The sequence below is a fragment of the Pelodiscus sinensis genome, chromosome 17 (genome assembly GCF_049634645.1).
Source record: "Pelodiscus sinensis isolate JC-2024 chromosome 17, ASM4963464v1, whole genome shotgun sequence".
Lineage (NCBI taxonomy): Eukaryota > Metazoa > Chordata > Testudines > Trionychidae > Pelodiscus > Pelodiscus sinensis.
In genome coordinates, this window is record NC_134727.1 from 3,351,086 (window position 1) to 3,370,690 (window position 19,605).

Below are 19,605 nucleotides of genomic sequence, written 5' to 3' on the forward strand. Positions count from 1 at the left end.
ACCCACCAGGGGAAAAATTCTTATGAGAAAAAAAAGAGGGAGATCAAAGTTGTTGAGGAAAAAAAAACAGCATGGCCCCTTTAAGAAAAGCCATTGAGCCTTTTTTTGCTGGCAGCCATCTTGTTTTCCTGATCTGAGCCAGAAGACAGTTCTGCGGAACCAGATAAGCGGGCGATGTGAGGTGGGCCCAGTTGCTGAGTGTGTGTAGGGTTGCCAGGTGTCTGGTATTTTTGGTTCCTGGCAGGGAAAAAAAATCAGAAAAGACTGGACATTTTAGGTGTCTGGTGTTTTCTGAATTTTTTTACTGGACAGGAGGCAAAAATACCGGACTGTCTGGGTCAATACTGAACACCTGGCCACCCTATGTCTGCTATCTTTGTCTACTTTGCATGTAAATTGGTCTCTCCTTGATCAGTTTACATTGGAAACACATTCAAGCAGGTGAAGCCATGTTCCTTTGTCCTTTCACTTTAAGCCAGAATGACCAAACCTATTTTAAAAACATATTTCTATTTTTCATATATCACCCATCCGCAAATCATGAAAAAATATTGACCAGCGTGTTGTCAGTTTACATCTGATACCTTACATGACACCTTTTAAAGATAGGCTGTGTCAACCATCAGTTGGGATATGTTGAGAAGGCCAGGTCAGCTGAGGCTCACTGCTACATACCAGGCAGTCTCTTGCTTTCTGGCATTGGGGTGCTCTTACAGTCACAGACATATATTGTAAGATTCAACCCAATGTCTAGCAATGCTCGTAACAGGCAGTGTAGAATATATGGTATATTACCCAAGTCAAAAAACATCACCGAAGCAGAGCTAAGGTTCAAAGTGTGTTTCCGTGGCGTCCGGTGAATGCCCAAAAAGCAATTTTACATTCTTGTTCAGAATTATGGCTGACTGGATATGCAGTCATTACAAAGGGTAGTATTTACCAAAGGAATGTAAAACCAAATACACAGTAGAACCTTAGTTTTATGAACATCAGTCTTATGAAGCATTTTTTCCAGCTTTGGTGGAGGAAGGGAATCATATAACTGATGTGATGTTGATGAAGAACAAGTTGGGGTGTGTCTAAACTACACCCCTCTGTCGGGAGAGGGATGTAAATTAGACACAACGAAAGTGCAAAAGAAGCGGGGATTTAAATATCCCGTGCTTCATTTGCATAATGGCGGCCGCTGCTTTTTTTTTTAAATGGGGCTTTTTGAAACCCCACCAGCAGTTTAGATGGGGGCATTTTCGACAGAAATGCCCCATTTCCAGTGATCCTGTAATCCTCACTTGGAGGTGTTGATTTTTATGAACTCTTCTATCCCCATTTAGTTTTCTGTTGCTTGCAAATGTTTCACTAATTTATTGACCCTGCTCTTCAGTCTTACAACACTGTACATATACTGGATATATCTGGTTTCAGGAAAGCTTTTGATGCAGTGTTGCATGACATTCTCTTAAACTAGGGAAATGTAGTCTAGATTAAATTATTATAATGTGGGTGTACCACTGGTTGAAAGACTGTACTCAGGAATCACTGGAAAAACTTAAAAAGCAACAAATAGTCTTTCAGCGCCTTAAAGACTAATAAAACATTGTAGATGGTATCATGAGCTTTCGTAGGCACAACCCACTTCTTCAGATCAATGTAGTTATTAAAGGGAATGGGAGGGGGGGAAAGAAGGAAAAAACGGGGGGAAATAGTCAATTAGAGTCTCCATGGCTACATCTAGACTGCAAGCCTCTTTCGAAAAAGAGCGTCTAGACTGCAAGCAGTACTTTCGAAAAAGCAAGCCGCTTTTTCGAAAGAAAGCACCCAGGCAGTCTGGATGCTCTCTTTTGAAAAAGCCCTGTTTGCATTCAAGAACGCCTTTTTTCGAAAGAGCATTTTCGAAAAAAGGCGTTCTTCCTCGTGAAATGAGGTTTTCCACCATCGAAAGAAAAGCCGCGTTCTTTCAATTTAATTTCGAAAGAACGCAGCTGTAGTCTAGACGCAGGTGAAGTTTTTTAGAAAAAAGGCTACTTTTTTCGAAAAAACCCTTGAGTCTAGACACAGTCCATGAAGCTGATAGAGAAGTTGCAAATTGTTCTTAAGTACCCATTGTTTGGTTTTTATGTCATTAGGATGTGGAATGTAGTGGGCCATCCAGCCAATGTCTTTATTTATACCTTTATTCAGGAATCACTGTCAGTCTTGGAAAATGTGTCTAGTGGGAATCCTACTGGGGTCTGTCCTTGCTCTGGTACTGTTCAACATTTTAATTAATGTCTTGGGTGATAGAGTGGAGAGCATGCTTACAAAATCTGCAAATGAAATACCAAACTGGAAAGAGTTGCAAGCACTTTGGAGGACAGGACTGGAATTCAAAAGGACCTTGACAAATTGGAGAATTGGTCTGAGTTCAAGAATATGACAGTCAATAAAGGTAAGTGCAAAGTACTACAATTAGGAACAAAAAATCAAATGTTCAAATCCAAAATTGGAAACAATTGGCTTTGAAATAGTGCTTCTGAAAAGGATCTGGGAGTAATAGAGGATTAGAGATTGAATATGAGTCAACAATGTCATGCAATTGTGAAAAAGGCTATTCTGGTGTTTGTTAACAGGAGTGTCATATGTAACACATGGCAGTTAATTGTCCTACTCTGCTCAGCACTGGTGAAACCTCAGAGTGGCTCTACTGTGTCTAGTTCAGAGTGCCCCACTTCAGGAAAGATGTGGACAAACTGAAGATAGTCGAAGCGTAATAAGAATGAAGTACGGTTTGGAAAACCTGACTTAGGAGAAGAGGTTAAAAAACTGGGTGTGTTTAGCTTGGAGAAAAGAAGAACGAGGATAGCAATGGAGATCAATTGTTCTCTGTGCCCAGTGGAGGAAGAACAAAAAATACTCAGCCTTTGAAGAGAGACTGAGGGATCTGAGTTTGTTTAGTCTGCAGAAGAGAAGAGTGAGGGGGATTTGATAGCAGCCTTCAACTTCCTAAAGGGAGGGTCCAGAGAGGATGGAGAAAGGCTGTTCACAGTAGTGACGGGTGGCAGAACAAGGAGCAACGGTCTCAAGTTACAGGTTGGATTTTAGGATAAACTATTTCACTAGGAGTGTGGTGAAGTACTGGAATGGGTTACCTAGAGAGGGGGTGGCCCATGCACCCTGGGAGGGGCAGGCCCACACCCCACAGGCGGGCCCGCGCACGCACCATGCGCCCGGGGGTGGTACCACGTGCCCGGGCCCAGGGCGCCAAAAGGGCTTGGGCTGACCCTGGCCTTGGACAGGGGGCTGGACTTGATGACCTCGTGAGGTCTCTTCTCTATGACTCTATGATTCTAATCTGCAGCAATGGAAATCTAAGTCTGATATTAAGAAAAACTATCTTAATGTTCTAAGTAAAAGGCTAGTTTAGAGGAACAGGATCCTTAGGGAACAGGATCCTCCGTTCATTGGAGGTGTGACGGTAGAACAGACTGTGGGCTGGGCCCAGCTGGCTGAAAGAGCCCCTCCCCCACGGCACTACCGGGCATGCTCACAGGCGCGCCTGAGTATAAAAGGCAGCTCACTTGTGGTGGACAGCAGAAGGGGGAGGACCTGCTGAGAGAGCGCCAGAGTTAGATGCAGCCTGAGCCACTGTGGTGACAGCCACAGCCCAGGGGACATTCTGGAGGTACGGCGATGGGGAGATGTGGGGTAGTAGGTAGTGGCCCGGGGGGGGAATTGCCCCCCAAGTGCTCAGCGTGTTGTGGTGGGATTCCCTGCTGAGCAAGCAGCGGACTGAGCCTCTGGTGACAGGGCCCTGGGCTGGGACCCTGTGGAGTGGGGGGGCCTGGGGCCCCCTACCCCCACTGCAGCGCTCTGGGATGGGGGTAGTTTCCCTTGGGCCTGTAGACTAGGCCTCAGGGCTGTATTGCCCCAGTACAGAGGGATTGCTATCCAGGCCCTGAGCCGTATTAAAGCCCGGAGAGGGGAGTGCTACTCGGGACTCTGTGGTCAGGCCGTATATACCCTGGTGAGGGGGAACTGACTCTGGCCATTGGGCCGTGTGGACATTGATAAGTGGACGCTGGGGGGGCTTTGACTGTGGGATCCCACCCGAGGGGGGGTGTACCCCTGGCCAGGAGTTTTTTAAGAACAAGTGAGATAGAAATCTGTCAGGGATGGTCTGGCTTTACTTGGCCCTGCCTCAGTGTGGGGATATGGACTAGGGATGTACGTTTCGGTCAAAACAGTTAAATGGTTAAAGTTACAATTGTATTGTTTACGTGGTTAGCCATTAATGGGCTGACACGGCAGATGGGGTTGGTGTCCCACCAGGGCTATGGTGATCGGTGGGGAAGGCTCGGCAGGAGCTTCTCCAGGCCAGCCTGCCCACTGCGGACAGGGACGGGGCTGAGGTCTCACTTGCCTGCTCAGGCCATTCTGGCTGGGGTCCTGCCTGTCCAGTGGGACCACTCTAGCATGGATAGGACCAGGCTGCCTGCCTGCCAGGACCACTCTGGCCGTGCTAGGGTCTTGCCTGCCGGCCAAGGCGGATCCAGCGCAGCTGGGATCATGCCTGCCTGCCACATGGAGAGCTGCCTGACCACCAAGGCTGCTGCAGTGCATCTAGGACCAGGATCTCTCCTGCCCACCGTATAGCCCTGCCTGCTGCCCCGACATGGTGAGGCTCCCTCCAGATGGCCTGGTGTGGCTGGGTCCACTTTGGCCTGGTATGGCTGGTCATCCCTTGGGGGTTGGTTAACTAGTAATCATTCTGATACTGTGATTTCTAGAACTCTTTCCATCCAAGGACGCTGCTTAAAAACAGTAGTTAATTAAAGCTTCACAACATGGGCTATATGAGGATCACTTTATTTCTCCTGAAATACCTCCGCTGGGTAATGGCATGCTCCAGTTTAGGACCAAAAGTGAATGTATATCTAATTGCAACTCCCGGGGGAATTTGGGAAGAACAAACATAATTACCAGAGACTGAATTCAGTTAAGAAGATGCAGTTGGATGCCTGTACTTGTGTGACAAGTATTAGAAGAGCTTTAATGAGCACAGAGCTCAGCAGTTTGGTATTAAGATTACTATTTTGTCACCAAAGTCGCAGAATCTGTGATTACCAAAGACCTCAGTGGCTTCAGCCCACAGGCAGCTGGGAATGACTGGGCCTCTCCTGGCTATAGCTCCCAGGGTGTGATAGCAGACTCCTTCCCCAGTGGCCCTCTTCAACACTTGCCTTGCAGGCTCTGTACCAGCCCAGCCTACACCTGCTCAGCTGAGCTCTGTCTTCTATTAGCGTTGCCTGTCCAGCCCAGTTCTCCCCCAGGTGCAGCCCGTTAGGCTAACTGGCTCCTTTCTAGCGGCCTTAGTTCTTTCAGGTGAGATGTGAACAGCCCCACGTGCTCAGAGCACAAAATGGCTGCCCCACTCTGGGCAGCTGAATCCTTAGCTATTGAACCACACAGACCAGGGCAACTGAGAGCTGTGACCTGGGGCCTCTTGCTGTGGACATGCACAGGCCATCAGTGTCTAGAGCTGTTAAATCTGGCATTTCCTCCTCTCATGCTTTCCCAACAGGTAGAAATGGTGCGTGTGGCTTGATTGGCTGGGAGACAGGCTGTCTTGTGAATAGTCTCTTCACAGTAAGTAAGGGCGTATCCTCCTCTCGGTCTTTCCTGGAGTCTGTCTCTGGGGCACCCTACCGGGCTCTCCCTCGGTCCTACGTCAGCCTCTTCTTCTAAGAAGAGAGCGTACTGGGTCTTGTTCCTCTGGCTGCATCGCACAGACACCTAACCCGCTTCCGGAGCAGTGCAAACCGGTCCAAACAAACAGCCCTTCTGCTGCTCTCAGACTTCACCGTGGTTCCCTGGCTGGCTCTACCTGAGGGCTCTCCGCTCATGAGCCTAACCTGCTTTGGCCGTGTGTGTCCTACTGGTTCCTAGCTCTGACTCTCTCCCCACCACAGCGACCTGTCTTCTCAGCAGGCTCCCACAGCCGAGCTCTCTCTGCCTACTTATAAGGCCGAACTCCGCTTCCTCCAGCATGGAGGCAATTAGCTAATCACCCCCCCCCCAGCGTGGAGCATGGCTCTTGGGGCTCTTTCCCTTGCCTTGCAGTGATGGGCAGAGGGCAGTAAGCTGCTCCACACCAAGGCCACTGAGATTGAGTTTTGGAGCCTCTTCCAAGACATCAGCCCTAGAAATAGCACTTTGTGTTACACAGGCAGGCAGGTCCTGCCTGGACAAGCTCAAAGCTTTAGCCAAAGGTCTTCCCTCGGCTCTGCCACCGCCGTCCATTGCCTGGTCTAGAGCTGTCAGTGATCTCGCTGGGCTCTCCAGTACTAAATGGGGAGGAGAAATAGTTTGGCGGTGTGATTGTGGGGGCATCAAAGCAGAGGTTCCTTTCACCCTGCATCTCGTAATTCAGATGTCATTGGACTCTGCCATATTGGAGAGTCAGTTCATCCTGCCTCTTTGCAAGCCTGCCAGAGCAAATCAGATCCCTCAACTCTGCAGAAATTGATTCCTCGGACAGAAAATGAAACGAGTGAAATTACAAAAAGCATTATTTCCACATCCTGAAAGCGACAAGGGGGCAAAGCACCTTCCAATGACACCACTCTCTTGACCCCTAACTTGTTATGTTGTTTGACTTGCTCTTGGTAACTTTATCCATCTGCTTCCCACTCATTCCAGCGAGAACTGTGCATTGCAAGCTTGGCGTGACTCTTTGAAGAGACAGATTAATCCAAGCAGCTTTTAGCTAAGTTGTGTGCTAAAATTCCTACTTCCTGGATCCGATCACAAGATGGCATTACAGCCTCAGAAGCCGAGCTCACTGTGATTACAGTTAGAGATCCTTCCCAAACCCCTAGGTGTCCTCGGCTTTTCAAGAAGCTGTGCGTTTAACCCTACCTGCTGAGCGCTTTCACTTCATCAATAGATTCAAGCATGTGGTGTTTTGTTTCAATTGCACCATGCTAACGTCAAGGCTGTGGCTTGAGCATCCAGCAATGCCATATGGGCAATGGATACCTGCCGCGATTGTGCCGGTAATTTTGTGAGCAATCTGATTGCATGGGCTCAAGCTAGCTATTGTGCTGATAGCTAATGGCACCCAGCACGCCTTTAATACTGGCCGACAACAGCTCTGCCCTTCCAGTGTTGTGCTCACCCCAAGCAGGGATGGCCACTCAGACCCAGCAGTGGAGTAGCGTGGGGTGAAGCTGCATCAACATGAGGGCGAGTCATTGACAGTGCGTATGTGGGTCCAGGTTTTTTTTAAAAGCACATTTAGAACAGGTCTTTGTGCATCCTGGAACCGATTTGGGACAGTAATGACCAAGCGCTGAAGAATTTATGGAGCAAAGAAAACAAGACGGCCCGTTTCTCACTTGGCTCATTGCAAAAACCGAAACTAATTCTGAGTTCTGGGGCACTAAATGCCTGTATTTGCAATGAACAAGCTCTGGTGTGCCCATGTGCAACGTTACCCTCCACTGGACGGCATCAGAATTGTTCAGCTAGCAACACAGCCCCTGGCACTTGTCTTCAGCCAGGGGGCAGATGCATGGTGTAGGTTTAGCCGAGTTAACCCTAGAAAAACAGCTTTTATAAGGGGAACACTAACACACTAATAGCAGCCCAGGCAAAGAGCATTAAGGATGCTATTCAGACATGCAATGCTGAGAATCAACTGCCCCTTACTGTGGTTTAAATAGATAGGTCCCCAGAAGGATCATCGTGATGCTCTGGTCTGACCTCCGGCATGCTGCCTGACAATTACACACAGCACAACTCAGCACATGGCCACGTTGTGACATAATGAGTGTCAAAAGTTCTGCTAATTGCTGCTCTGATTCCACTAACCTGTTACCCTGGCTTGTTTGCAGGGGAGACTGGTGCCTGCCAGGGGCGGGGGTGCAGGAAGGGCCACCCAGAGGGACTGGAGAGGGCACGAGAAAGCACCCATCTGGTAATTTAAGATTTTTGGTAGGTGCATGGGAGCAGAGTGCCCCCCCCCCCCCCAATGCTACCACAAGCCACCTGTGGGACCTGGAATGAGGAAACTGTCCTGCCATGGCATTCAGCCCTGCAGTCAGTAGAGGTGCATCTACACAGCACCATAACTTGAAATAAGATATGCAGCTTGAGTGATGCAAATTGCTTATCTTATTGAAATGCTATTTCCAAATAGCTTATTTCATCATTTGGTGCTGTCTACACAGGGCCAAATATCGAAATAAAGTGCTATTCCAAAACGCCCCTTACTCCTTTTAGGCTTACAGGGATGGCAGACTAGCGAGCCCGAAATAATGGGCTTGCTGTGAAGACGCAGGATAGTTATTTCGGGATACTCAGGTATCCCGAAATAGTCTTGCCGTGTGGACGTATCCTCAGAGACAAACTGGGCTGAGCAAACCTAGCACTGCTCTGAATTGTACTTTCAGGCAAAGGGCTCCAGGCATACCTTGCATAATCAGCTTCTCTGAAGGAACAAGGAGCAGTGCAGGCCTCCTACCTGTCTGCCAAGGATGTGGGTGGATGGAGACAATTTAGTCCCTGTTCTGCAGCTTCTCTGAATGGCATCAAGGCCTTTCTTTTTTAGAGGCGCTAGAGACATTGCTGCCCTCCAAGGTTAGCTCTCTCTGGAAACTGACAAGGAGGGAGCGATGGGAGCTAAAGCTGCATTGAAGGGAGATATTTCTCCTGCACTGGCTCAGAGGGCTGCAGGAAAGGCAAAGATACAGCTGTAAGTAGCGATTTTACTAGGCAGATGAGCTCCATGTGTGTCAGTCCAGAAGAAATTCTGTATGGACTGCAGCATCTAGAGCAGCTTTGAAGGGCAGAAAAAAGCAGAACAGACAGCTGCAATACGCACACAGCAGTAGCCCAGGGAGAATACAGGCTCACTCCAAGCTGGGGCTTTAGGAAAGCCTGAGCCCTGTCTGGCATGTGACTCAGATGCATAGGAAGAACACTAATTATTCTTCTTTGCTGAGCCCAAGCGCTGTGCGGCGACATACAAGGCACAGAGACGTAGGCTGGGATCACAGTCAAAAGCTGACGTGTATGCAGGGTCACTCAAAAGTGGCTGACTAATAGGAAGGAAATGATGGTAAGTAGAGGGGGAAAGTATCAAAACTCTGGTACCGAAGACCTGTCTGCGCTCATGTTTAGCAGCAATGCAGATGGTGCTCGAGAGAGAAATGTGCAGCAGCAGTCAAATAAGCTAACAGAAAGAGCCGGTCTTTTTCTGGAATCAGCATGTCTACACGGGTGGTCATACCGGTGTAATGAGCGCCAGGACTGTCCCTAGGGGGGGTGCAGGCCCAGGACAAGTCACCAGTTTGGGGGCCCTCCTTAACATTTTTGTATACAAGTGAAATCTGCTTACAGTGAACGTCAAGGACAGATACTGGCTTCGCGTTACCTATTGATAATGCCCAGCTGTGTAATTATAATTATATTGTAGCTCTTTTTTATTATTCTAATGGAGTTCAAATAATTAAAGACCCACTGATCATGCCACACCGCTTACATTCTGACTTCCTGGCAGCAAACTCTGCTCTCAGATCATGGTGAGCCAGGTTTGATGCTCCTTCCTTCTCAATGGGCAGCGTGGCACGTCCACCTGGCCTCTCTTGAGACGCCGCTGATTGTAGCTAATTCTTAATCACTTTCCATTTGGAAAAACGTTGCTCCTCTGAAGCCACAGTTGCCAGCAAAACTCTGTCTGCTATGGCTGTGTTTGGGAAGTCACCATCCCGGCTAATTTCTCTCCCACTAGTCCCCTCGCCCCACACCACTCTCCCTCGAATTACACCCTTCCTCTGACTCCTAATGTTCCCTGCCCAGGGAACATTCACATGCCTATTTCCTCCTTCCCCCACAGATTACAGTCTCCTCAAAATCAAATTGCCAGCACCCCAAGTCACAAAGTGTAACATCTGTAGGCATCCGTCGCAAAACTCCTTTTGTCTCATGGGGCTGTGATTGACTGATCCTGGTGATGCTAATGTATGGTGGGGTGAGTTCACACCCTCTGTCTCCCTGAGCGCTGTCTGTGGTTCATCCAGACATAGTCTCTCACTCTCTGTTTAACAGATTCGGGGAGCAGAGGGCGATCGGGTAGTAACTCAGGTCTCTTGCCGGACCCCACCTTCTGCACTCATCGTGCCAGAGGAACAGCCTTGAAAGACTTTTTACCCAGGGAGGGGAAAACTACAGTGATCTGACCACAGGATCAAGCCAGGAAGAGGGAGCATCCCGAGTTACAAAGAGGGAGCCATTGCGCCCAGGGCAGAGGGATGGAGCGAAGGAGCGGCATCACTCTGGTTGAGTTAGCTCTCAGATGAGCCACCAGGAGGCGCTGCAGCTGAGAGTGGGGAGCACTGTTTCAGAACCACTTACTTTCTCCTCTTTTGTTTTTAAAAGTCAAACAAAGTAAATTCAAAACAAAATGTGGCTGAAACGTGCGTAGAAAGAAAAACGTGAAACTCCTTGTTCCAAAAATGTCAAAATGGGGTCTTCTACCATAAGACTTCTTTCCAGTTCCTTTAAAAAATATTTCATAAAATTTCACATGTTAACTAAAATGGCATTTTCTAATGGAAAGCTGTATTAACCAAAACCTTCCCCAGCAGCTCTAATTAAAAGATGAGTGAACAGGAGCGGCCAGTTTCTGGCTTTATCCTCCCAACACTGCTGTGATACGGCTGCATTGAAGCTCTTCCTCAGCCCTCCTGATCCTGGGATACTGTCAGGCCCCAGTGGTGAAAGAGCCCAAATGTCTTTGCTTTCCACTGACGAATTAGTTTTTACAAGTGTTGCCTGTGTAATGCGAAGCTATGGAGCTTAAGAGTCAGCTGAGAGGCACATTGATTTCTGAAGGATCTTGCTGCCTACTAATGTGTTCCTCTTTCCTTCTCTGAAGGAAAATAGGAAACAACTGTAGGAAGGCAGCTTGATCTGGATTTGTCTTTAAATGCCACTTTCCCCCAGCAGATGATGGGAAGGTGCAAGGGTTGTAGAGCTAGAGGGCAGGAGGGTGAGCAGAAACTGAGAGTGCCAACCCCTCGCGGTCTGGAGCGTGTTCTGAAGCGGAAGGTTAGTCCTTAGGCTGTGACACTGGAGCGGGGTCCTAGTCACAGACTATGCTGAGCTGGCGTAGCGTTTCTTGGCCATCTGGGCTGGACAAGAGGTGAGTCCACTGAGCGAAGTGGACTTGGGAGCTATGCGCGAGTGGATGAGACAGAGATCAAGCAGCAGTGCACGGCAGGCCAACGTACAGCCAAAATCCCCGCCCCCCCCCCCCCCCCCAAGATCCCTGAAGAACCTGCTACGAGTAGCACAAAACTAGGGATGTAAAATCCCATTGAATCAGTTAACTGGTTAAACATTACGTTTAACTGCTTAACCGATTAAGTGGGATCCCATGGGCGGGGCTGGCAGCTGGCTCCCAGCCCTGCAGGGCTGCCGGCTCCCAGTCCCATGAGGCTCTGGCTGCCGTCCCCACAGGACTGCCGGTTAACCACTTACCAGAAAGCATCACCCAGTAAGGCGATCATCCGGTAAGGGTGCTGCTTATCGGGTAACCGGTTACCTGTTCAGTACCCTACACGGAGTTTGACACTGGTTCATGGCTTGGGCTCCAGGAACTTCTGGGGAGTAGTCAAGGAATGGTTGGTTCTGAGTCCTTGAGCCCCAGTCAGATGGCCACGCATGCCAATGTGGCTGCAGCACAAACCCCAGGCAACCAGAACAAATATTTTAAAATACTTGATAGGGGCATGCTCAGGGCCAAATCCTCAACTGGTGAAAACTGGTGCTGTTCCGTGGGACCTGGCTCATTGACACAGGCCCTCAGTCTGTGCCTAACTGGAGTGTCTTCACCAGCAATGACGGCAGGACAGGGAGGGCTGCATCCCCTTCCTGTGGGGAAAAAGAAGGCTCTGTTGCAAGGCTCATCAATGTATCTCCCTCCTGTTTGCCGGGCCCTTCCGGATGGCCCAGGGCAGAGAGGAGACCACTGTGTGTCACATGCACTTGCCTTCCCCCCCACGTCTTGGAGAATGGAAGCTTAAATGTGGCAAAATGCAGGGAACTGAGGCCATCCTGAAGAGGAAGGGGGGGATTTGAGCCATGGCGTCTCATTCCCCTGCCCTGGCATCTCTTTTGATTTATATTTACTGTAAATTCCGTTAATAGCACATAAAGGGGAAGAGTAAATTAATCTCTGTCGGGAGCGAATATCCCGTGAGGTTCATAGTGCCTAATCTCGCGTGCTGAGAAGGGCTGGTTAGTGTATGGGCTGCACGTCTCCTTGGGGAGTTTGAAAGTCAAAAACACCAGCCAATGAGCGCTCTCAGAGGAACACGCTTGCTCACTCCAGGTGCCTCAGGGCGCTGAGGGGTGGGGTACAGTGTCTGACTTGTGTGGAGGATAAAGAGAGCTTCATTTTTTTTTGCAAGCTTTCCCACTAGAGAAACGTCATGTCTCAACAAAACAGAACTGTCTGTTTTCATAGCAAAATGGCTCCAGCACCGTTCATGGGACTGAAACGAAAGCAACCTACATCTTATCGGCAAGAGCCAGGGCACACTGTTCACACATGTATTACTGTCGAGTAATACCAGGCCCCATGATAGCCTCTGCTGTCTGAGTATTTCTACATGCTTTACACAGGGAGGCTCCAGCCCTATTTTAATGAAAGGGAAACTGAGGCTCAGAGCACATAAGAGACTTGACCAAGATCAGAAGGGGGTCAGTGGCAGAGTGAAGAACACAGGACAACTCCCTTGACTTCCAATCCCCACTTCTAACTACTAGACCACACTTCACCCGGACAGGACTTATAAGTAATTTACAGGGTTGTCTAATGACACCTCTGCATACAGAGGTGAAAAATGCCAGAGAACAAGTCCCAGGTGTGGAATGGCCTCTCTAGCATGTGCCCAGAACTGGGTCTAATTGCATGATTTAGAAAAGAAGTTCTCAGCCAGGCGTTCCTGGGGGGGCCTCAGTCCAGTTTCAGAGATCTGCAGGGCCTTGCGGCTGAAGCCCAGAGCCTGCAGCCCCTGTTCCCTCCTGCAGAGCTGAAAGCTGGAGGCCCCGCTCCCTCCCTACCCCCGGCAGAGCTGAAACCCGGAGCCCCTGCCCCTACAGAGCTGAAGCCAGGAGTGGAACAGCAGGGCTGCTGAAGCCCAGAAGTTGGAGCCCTACACTCCCCCTCCTCCCCGGGCTGAATCCCAGAGCCCAGTGCCCATACGGTGCTAAAACCCAGAGCCTGGAGCCATGGCAGCCCTTTGGGGTTGAAGGCTGGAGTCCCGAGCAACCGGCCCTGGAGCGGCTCTGGGGCAAAAGTTCTGAGTCCCCCATCCCAGGGGCCTAAAACTAGAAGCCCTGAGTCCCAAGCCCCACACGGCAGAAAGCGCTGATCCTTGGTTGCTAAAACCCAGAGGCCCAAGTACCCTGCCCTGCGACGGCATCCCCAATCCCACAGAGCTAATGCCCCGAGCAGGTGCTCCCCACACCCCACCCTGGCTGGTGAGTGAAGTCCAGAGCCCTGCGCCCCCCTTCCATGGCTGAAGCCCTGAGCTCCAGTCTCACAGGGCTAAAACACCCCTCCCCCAACTGCGCCACCCCCCCAGTGATCCCTGGAATTTTTACAGCAGGTTGGGGAAGGGCCTGATGGGGGTGTGTGTCAGCTGCAGGCCATGGGGGATTGCAGCTGGGCAGGTCCATGCGCTGGCTTTGCTCTCTCCTAGGCAGAGCCGGGTAGCTGTGGAGAGCTCACCGGTCACTCCCGCCTGCAGAGGAGGGCGGAGGCTGGGACACTGTTTAGATGCCCTGGGGGTGAGGGACGAGTTTTATCTCAAGGGGACTGTCAGTGTGTTAATTGATGGCTCCCCGACCCCCCCTCCCCCACAACGTGTGGGGTGTTTTAAATCCCCAGTGCAAGGCTGGCCAATGGGGAAATGTTGCCCATCCAGGGCGCAGGGGGGTATTTAGCAGGGGTGGCCAAACTGCAGCTTATGAGCCACCTGCAGCTCTTGTCCAGTTAAAGTGTGGCTCACAGAGCCCCCCCGCCTCCCTCATTCTCCACCTGCCACGTGGGCGGGGCTTCAGGCTTCGGCCCAGTGGGGAGGGGCCTAGGGGCTTCAGTTGCCCTAAGCAGGAGGCACCTGGCTCTCAAACCTCTCTAGCTCATTGCATGTGGCTCGGTGGATCAGTTCGTTTGGTACCCTGGGTATATCATCCCCCCGCCCCGTCTGGGCTGGGGCTCGAGCCAGCATTCAGCCGGTAGAAAGAAGGCCTGGAGTACTGAACTGAGGCCCTTTGGGCTGCTGACCTCAGCTGGCAGAAGCTGCCGCCGCGCCCCAGAACTAAGGCATGGGGGGGAGGGTGCTGGCGGCACCACAGTTAGCAATGTAATCTATCGGACTAGCCTCCGGATTCCCTCCGACAGGCATGCTCTTCACCCCCTGCCGTTGGCCAGGCAGACGGGCCCTGCATTCAGGGCCCCCTGCTGACTGTACTGGGGTCAGAATGGTACCACAGATTGGTTGCCTTACTTTGCCACTGCAGTATTCAAGGACAAATAAAAGTACCATTTGGACTAGTGGCATCTGTGCGGTGGCCCTGCTGGACCGGAGGCCACCCGAGGAATAATTCCCCAACCCGTGCGTTAAGACACGTGCTTTTCATTAATGGGTAGCAGGACTCAGCACGTAGACCCTTTCCAGTGTAAATACAGCGAGGGTGGCTTTTTTGTCAGACGAGGCCATGATTACACTTTTACGACATCTATAAAAAGTAACTATTCCCTTTATGGCTGGGAGATCTCAGACAATAGGACCATTAGCTACAGCGACATTGCAGAAAACGTAACTGTATATCACTGACTATATTGCATCTATAAATATCTGCGTGCTAGGGGATGCTGTACTTGTTTTGTGCATCCTTTCACTGCAACCTGACTGGAGAAGGATTGGCACAGAGGCATGGCATTATGGTAATGATTCAACGTCCTATAAGCTTCCCTTGCCGAGGGAGAGTATAGCCACAAGGCCCAGGAATCCACTGGTGCCGCTTTTTTCCCCAGGCATATTCCACGTTCTTTGTACGTAACGGGCTTTAATTCTTCCCAGTAAATGTGCTGCTGCTGAGTTCCAAACACAAGCCTTAGTCTCTCTTTCTCTCTCTCTCTCTCAATTAAAACCAGCAAAATAATAAAGCACCAAACAAACTAGGTCTCTGCTGTATTAATCTGACTGTTGCGAGATTTATTAGAGTCCTCAGCCCCTCACTGCTATGTAAATGTCCAAATCCAGTGAAGGAGATAAGCTGATGGTGAAAGGTCCATTCAGTTATTCACAAACGTTCTGCGTGTGGTCAGGTGTGTCTGGCCCCATTGGGAAAAGCTGGCCAAACAGTCATGCTCTGCAGAGTTCTGGTTGCTCTCCACGGACCGTGACTTGAATCCACTCTCTCCCCAAGACTACCCCCCCGTTGAGGAGAGCCAGCAGGGATAAGGTTTAATCAGACTCACATAACCTCCTTCCCACCTTTGCAACCTCACTGCTCCTGGCACGCAGCATCCAGAGGTTCACACCCCAGCAGGAGCAACTTTCTGCGTAAGGTACAAAACTCTGTCATTTGGCTGGCAGAGTTTAGAGGCTCTGCAGCTTCATCCCCAAGCCTCCTCCCTTCCCCCGCCTTGTCTTGAGTTCAATTCAGGACCAGATCCGGTTTTGCCAAGAGTTGTTCCACCACCGTAGCCGCCCTGTGAAGAGTAGGAAGTCTCACCAGGCATCACTGTCTCTCCCACAAGTGAATGGGGACTTGCCCATAACACAGTGGGCGGCTTTGGCTGCCCTGTGCCCCTGAATCCCACCGGGTAGGGGACCAACTGGAGAAGCAGCGAGTGCTGGCTACTTGTGCTCCGGAACACCTCACCTAGTTTGTCACAAACCAAGGCTCGCACTATGGTAGCTGCCAGGAAGGAATGGACAGAGAGTTTCCTATTCCAGATCATCCAGGACCTCGCTCCTGCTCCCCCTGAATCTGCGGGAGGGGGATTGCTGTCAACTAACATGTGCTTGGTGGCTGCTGTGCTTGTGGTGGGTTCCTGTCTTCCTCAGGATATGACCCTCCTGCGTGAGCTGTCTAGTCCTGACTCCGGCACCCCCGCCCCACCGAATCTCCCCTCCCCTCCAGATACCCGGCTGAGAGCAAAGTGCTGTGGGCACAGCTAATTTCTATGGGCAGCCAGCCAGAAGAGAGCCAGTCAATGCTGCTTTATTTGCATATATAGCCTTGCAAATGAGACTTAAATAATGACTAAGCCCGTGCCAGCCTGGCGAAGCAGGGCTGCGATCTGCAACTCGGAGAGGACATGGGGGGCTAAGGCTTTCCTTCTGCAGCATCGGGAAGAGACCCTAAACAATGCCCCCAAATGCCCACCCGCAGCTTGGTGCCGGATGCAGTAGCTCTCGTACTCTGGTCCGTATTCCAGGGATGTACAGGCAGTCCCCGGCTTACGTACAAGATAGGGACTGTAGGTTTGTTCTGAAGTCGAATTTGTATGTAAGTCGGAACTGGTACATATTGTAGGGGAAACTCTAGCCAAACATTTCTCCAGAGCTCAGTTTTATTCTCCCACACCTCACTTCCCTCAGTCCTTTAGTCTCAAGCTGAGGTGTCTGCTGAGGAAAGCCGCTCCGCGTCTCCCTGGTCTGCTGGGGGGATGGGGTGCTAGCTTCGCGTCTCCCTGGTCTGCTGGGGGGGGGGGGCGCTAGCTTCGCGTCTCCCTGGTCTGCTGGGGGGGGGGGCGCTAGCTTCGCGTCTCCCTGGTCTGCGGGGGGGAAGCAGCTAGTGCGGGGTTGCCTCACCCCGTTTGTAAGTAGGGATCCGATGTAAGTCGGATCCATGTAAGCCAGGGACTGCCTGTACATAGGTTCAGCAGGAGCCATGAAGCCAGTGGTTTTGTTGACACGCTCCCTTGCTGCCTTTCCCCAGCAGGCCACATAACTTGCTAGTCTCCACCTATGGGGAAGTGCTACTGCAGTACTCCATGTGGAGGAGCCAGCAGCTGTGTGTGCGGGCAGGGAGGGGAGCGACTTCTGCTCCTGGCCCCCAGGGACCTGCTCCCAGCCCCCGGGAGCAGCCTGCCGCCTGTGATGTGCCACGGGTAGGGGACTGCTCCTGAGTACCAGTTAGCTGGTACCCGGTAAGCACTACCCTTCATTAAGGGTGATGCTTACTGGGTAACTGGGTAACCGGTTACTCGTTCACATCCCTCTCACTGGCTCCCCAGGTGCTTTCCCAGCGGTTTCGAGCTTTGTCCACCACAGCGATGCAGCTGTCTCTGGAGTGCAGCAGTCAGCAGCCTGGCAAGGGAGCTTAAGGCAGGAAGGAGAGTATGACCTGGATTCATGCCAGCACTGAGCTATGGAGGGCAGTTACTATAGTATGACTGGCCGGTCGCCAGGCTGGAATTCCTCAGCACACCGGGCTGCGCTCTCCGGACGCCATGGCCTTTAGTAACCTCAAGGACAGGAGGGCCGTGGGGCTCTGTCTCCCATGCTGGCAGCATCACGCTAAGTCAGCGTCTCAGGGCTGAACCAGAGGAAACTGCTTCCTACCGCACCCCCATTGCCCAGAGCCCCGGGGCGAGTCTCACTTCTGGCCGCCGTTGCTCAGCTTGTGGGGGGCACAGCTCCGAGGGGGCACGGCTCCGAGGTTCCTTGCAGACAGACTACTCGAGTTTGGGGCCCGCTGCTCCCCTTTCCTCCCACACCCAGCCAGCTGTGAGCACACACACACCCAGGGGCACGGACTCCCCCACCCCCTTTCATCCCTGGGTCCGGCTCCCTGAGGGGTGCTCTCTCACAGTGAGGCTGGCAATGAATCTCCTAGGAAAGGCAGCAGCAAAAACCACGGACTCATCCGGCCGCCCGACTCCATCCCCGGTCTGCAGGGAGCCAGGCAGCAAGCTGTTCTCGTTCACGCAGCCGCTGTCCTGCAGCAGGGCCCTTGCAAAGAGCAGATGGTGCGGGCAGGATTCGTTCGGAGAATTCATCCGATGTATTCAGAGCTGGTTCTGTGTGGGGAAAAGAGACTAAGTGATCAATGTGATTTTCTTCTGGAAACAACAATCGCTAATGAGCCAATGTTCAATCCCATCCCTGATTAACGTCAGGCCCAGGCTCTGGGATTGACAGTGTGACAGGAGAGAATTAACCCTTCAGCCCGCGCGGCACCCCCGGAGCGAGACTTGGGCCCGCCTGGCCCGCCAGAAGAAGCAGGGCTTGCAGCAAGGGAAGTTTCATGCTCTCCTGGAAGAAGGGAGGCCTCCTATTTCTCTCCAGGATCACAGCGTGCCCCGGGTGCCTGGGCTGAGCGGGATAGCTCGGAGCACCCGGCTGTAGTAAGCAGGGTTAGCCACAGGCACTGGTGAAGAGATGGGCACAGGACAAGTCAGCTGCAGAGCTGGGAAGAGGACCCCACCTGCTTCCATTACAGCGGGGGCAGGGATCCTTTCTGGGGTTGGAATCAGCCAGGGGCCACACACAAGTGAGAAGCAAAAATCCCCAAAAACCCTCCCTGAGGCAGGCCTGACTGAGGAGGAGTATGGAGGAGGGAAGGAGCCAAAGTGCTGAGCATGAGAGGAGTCTGGGTGAGAGCTGGGGTCTGCGAGCCAGGCAGAGTGTGGTGGAGGAGCGGAACAGGCAGCTCAGGTACCAGAGAGAGGGTGCTGGGAGGGATTGTTTGGGGACGTGGTCCAGGGACGTAGTTGCCAGACAGGGAGTGGAATAAATCCAATTTGGTGCCACTGCCTTAGGGTCCCTGGGCTGGAACCTGGAGCAGTGGGCAGGCCTGGGTTCCCCCCAACTCTCCCCCCCACTCCACTACAGAGTCTGTCCCTGGATAGGGAGACCAGGACTATAAAGGGGTTTTATCCCTTACTGTGGACTAGCCTGGGATGCATATGGCTCAGTCGGCTGTGACCCTTGTTATGGGTTAACAATGTAACCAAGCGGTTCCTGATTACGCTGTATTCATCTCTTCGAAGTCTACAGCCACTCATCTGTGAATGGCAGAAAGCCATTTTCTTGTGTTAATCTGTGTAACGAATTACTGCTGATGCTTGCGAAACAGGTCTGTTGGGAAGTCTCCAGGATGGTTTTCACGAAGACTCTGAGCTACGAAGAGAACCTAGGATCTGTATAAACGAACTGTGGGTCCTGATCCTTTTCATCTCAGCTCGGCTTGATGCTTTATCTTGCAGCGAAGACAGGGCCAAACTATATTTTATGTCTCCAACTATGGTCCAACCCACTTTACGTCGTAAGATTTGAGATCTCCAGTCCCGTCTGCAGCCTACCCGGGAATACGGATATTGGACTGTAACCTGTGAGCTAAGTCTGTAAGAACGCTTTACAGCGCCAGAGCTCCCCCTCGCAAATACAAATCTGATCTCCGAACGGTGCTCTTGTCAGTCTGCACACTGAGCCTTTTCACCAGTTCACACACCCTCGTTGTTCTTTTTAAAATACGTTTAGTTTTGTTAATGGTTGGTTCTCAGTACGTATCTGCAGGGTAAGATCTGAAACATCCACC

At 51.4% G+C, this 19,605-nt stretch overlaps 1 long non-coding RNA gene across 1 annotated transcript; it reads left to right on the top strand.

Moving 5' to 3' along the window:
• The first annotated feature begins 3,559 nt into the window (after positions 1-3,559).
• Positions 3,560-11,261, top strand: LOC112544597 (uncharacterized). The gene is made up of 3 exons (XR_003087941.2): positions 3,560-3,658; positions 5,558-5,622; positions 10,087-11,261. It is a non-coding gene; the product is annotated as an uncharacterized LOC112544597 (long non-coding RNA).
• Positions 11,262-19,605: the final 8,344 nt, after the last annotated feature.